Source organism: Cnephaeus nilssonii, assembly GCF_951640355.1.
Source record: "Cnephaeus nilssonii genome assembly, chromosome: X".
Classification (NCBI taxonomy): domain Eukaryota; kingdom Metazoa; phylum Chordata; class Mammalia; order Chiroptera; family Vespertilionidae; genus Cnephaeus; species Cnephaeus nilssonii.
Window position 1 is genome coordinate 62,049,339 of NC_137071.1, and position 3,248 is coordinate 62,052,586.

Sequence of the window (3,248 nt, forward strand, 5' to 3'; positions counted from 1 at the left end):
TTGGTGCAACCACTATGGAAAATTTCCTCCAAAAGTAAAAATGGAATTGCCTCATGATCCAACAATTCCACTTATGGTAATATCTATATATATAAAGAGCCAGGGTCCATAATGTCCAAAACGACCAAAGGGACGACTGAATGCTAGGCTGCGCGCAGCAGGCTCAGATGGGCGGGGACTGGCGAGTGGGCTGAACTGCTGGTCCCTCCCCCCCACCTTCAGCGGACTGCCAAGGGGGCTGTGGGCCCTGGGATGCCGCGGACACCGTGGCGACCCAGCCCTGACTGCCAAGGGGGCTGTGGGACCCGGCCAGGGCATGGTGGAACTCTGGGTATTGCGCAATCAGGGGTGTGGCTGGCCTTGAAACTGGACCCTGACAGGAGGGAGGAGGGAGCCCCATTCCTCTCAGAATTGGACGTTGGATAGCTTGCTATTAGCGGCCTGCCAGCCAGGAATCCCATTCACCTGCACCCTGGACTCCAGCGATCAAGCAGGCAGAGACAGTTAGAGGCAATCAGGTCGGCAGTGGAGAGCAGTTAGGGGTGAGATCAGGCTGGCAGGGGAGGGCAGTTAGGGGCGAGATCAGGAAGGCAGGCAGAGAGGTTAGGGGCAATCAGGCAGGCAGGCAGAGGGGTTAGGGGCAATCAGACAGGCAGGCAGAGGCAGTTAGGGGCGATCAGCCAGGCAGGCAGTTGAGCAGTTAGGAGCCAGCAGTCCCAGATTGCAAGAGGAATCAGGTCTAAACTGTCAGTCGAACATCCCTTAAGGGGTCCCTGATTGGAGAGGGTGCAGGCTGGGTTGAGGAAACACCCCCCTCCTGTGCACAAATTTTGTGCACCGGGCCACTAGTATATGAAGAAACCCTAAACTCTAATTTAAAATAATATATGCACCTCTATGTTCATTGCAGTGTTATTTACAATAGCCAAGATTTGAAAGCAGCCCAAGTGCCCATCAGCAGATGAGTGGATAAAAAAGCTGTGCTTCATTTACACAATGGAATATTACTTGGCCATAAAAAAAGAAAGAAATCTTACCTTTTGTGATAGCATGGATGGACCTGGAGAGTATTGCACAAGTGAAATAAGCCAGTTAGAGAAAGACAAATGCCATATGATTTCACTTACATGTGGAACCTAATGAACAAAATAAGCAAACAAACAAAATAGAAACAGACTCATAGAAACAAAAAACATACTGACCCCAGAGTGCTGTCAGATGGGTGGGTGTTGGGGGCTGGGTGAAAAACATGAAGGGATTAAGCAAAATAAAGACTCATAGACAACAGTTAGCTGATTATAAGAGGGAAAGGGGGTTGGGGCAGATAGAAGACAGTAAAAGGGGAATAAATGATGAAGGAAAGCAACTTGAGTTTGGATGGTGAACACAATACAATATATAGATGATGTATTATTTAATTATACACTTGAAACCTATATAATTTGATTAACCAATGTTACCCAAATAATTTCAATAATAATTTTAAAAGACACTTTATGATTTTTTTATTTAATAAAGTTTTATTTTTCAAAATTTACAGCTGGTGAGACCAGTTGTTCATGCATCTTTTCTAGCAGCTGGGGCATCCCCACCTTTGGTGTTTCTGTTGTAAATCACTTGAGCTCTGTGCTTTGAGACTAGTTTAATAAATCCTTTACTGAGGAGCTCCTGAAGGGCTGCCCTGCAAAGAGCCACAAATCTTCAATCTCTTGGAGACCCAGCTGGTGTTACAAGTTTGTCCTTGGGAACTTCCTTACAGAATTTGTCATATGTGGCTTTGACAAAGAAGACCGAGTTATTGAGCTTGTCCTGAACTTTGCCTTTGGACCACTTCTTTTTGGTCTTGCCCCCCGATTTGTTCACTGGGTCTTTCTCTTTCTTGGCTGACTTTCCAGCATCTTTTTTCTTGTTGTTGTCCTTGGGCAGCATTGCGGGACTCGGAGAGCAGGGCACTGCTGCTGCCTCACCAAGATGTGGCCCCGGAGAGCTGATTTTTTAATTTCTTTTTGGCACATTGATTATTTAGTAATATGCTGTTTAATTTCCACATATTTTTGAATTTTCCAATTTGCCTTCTGTCATTCATTTCTACTTTTATACCGGAAAAGACACTTGGTGTGATTTCAACCAAATTTAAGACTTGTTTTGTAATCTAAGATGTGTTCTATTCTCTGGAATGTTCCTTGTGCTCTTGAGAAGAATGTGTATTCTGCTGCTGTTGTGTGGAATGCTGTTAGGCTTATTTGATCTATCGTGTGATTCAAATCCACTATTTCCTTACTTCATTCTGTCTGAATGTTGTATCCATTATTGAAAGTGGGTATTGAAGTCTTCTACTAATATTGTATTGCTATTTAGTTCTACCTTCAGATTTGCTTTATATACTTAGGTAATATATATATATATATATATATATATATATATATATATATATATATTAAAAGTGTAAATATGCTAATTAGACCAGGCAGCTGAATGACCTTCTGGACATCATTTCAGACATCCTGACATCCTTCTGGTCGAAGCTGCAATGGCAGAGGAGGTTAGGGGATATCAGGCAGGCAGGCAAACAGGGGAAATCAGGCAGGCAGGCAGAGTGGTTAGGGGTGATCAGGCAGGCAGGATGAGGCAGTTAGGGGCAATCAGGCAGGCAGGCAGAGGCAGTTGGGGGAAATCAGGCAGGCAGGCAGGCCAGCAGTTAGGAGCCAGTGGGTCCTGGATTATGAGAGGGATGTCCGACTGCCGGTTTAGGCCCAATCCTACAGGGATCCCTGTGGAATCAGGCCTAAACCGGCAGTCAGACATCCCCCAAAGGATCCCGGATTGTGAGGGTGTGCAGGCCGGGCTGAGGGACTCCCCTGTGGATGAACTTCATGCACCGGGCCTCTAGTATAATAATAAAAGTGTAATATGCAAATCAACCAAACAGCTGAATGACTGTCTGGACGACCATGCTGTGACATGCATGGGCGCCAGGCCAGCCAAGGCAGGTGCATTGGGGGGGCCCTGACATTGCTCCACAATCACCCCACGGAGGGAGGCCCAGGCCACCCGACTTGTGGCATTGTGGTGGGTGTGATCACCCTCTGCAGAGTGATCAATCTTGGGGCTCCACAATCTATCGCCCTACAGAGGGAGGCCCAGGCCACTGGCCAGCGACACTGTGGTGGGTGTGTGAGGCCAGCCATCAATCACCCCGCAGAGGGAGGTCCAGGCGAGCCAAGCGATCATACCCCATGCCTGCCGCC

The 3,248-nt window shown here is 46.9% G+C and overlaps 1 pseudogene across 1 annotated transcript; it reads right to left on the reverse strand.

The window, feature by feature from the left end:
• Positions 1-1,526: 1,526 nt before the first annotated feature.
• Positions 1,527-1,929, reverse strand: LOC307096429 (small ribosomal subunit protein eS25-like; annotated as a pseudogene). Its single transcript has one exon. The product of its transcript is annotated as a small ribosomal subunit protein eS25-like (transcript).
• Between the last annotated feature and the right edge of the window lie 1,319 nt (positions 1,930-3,248).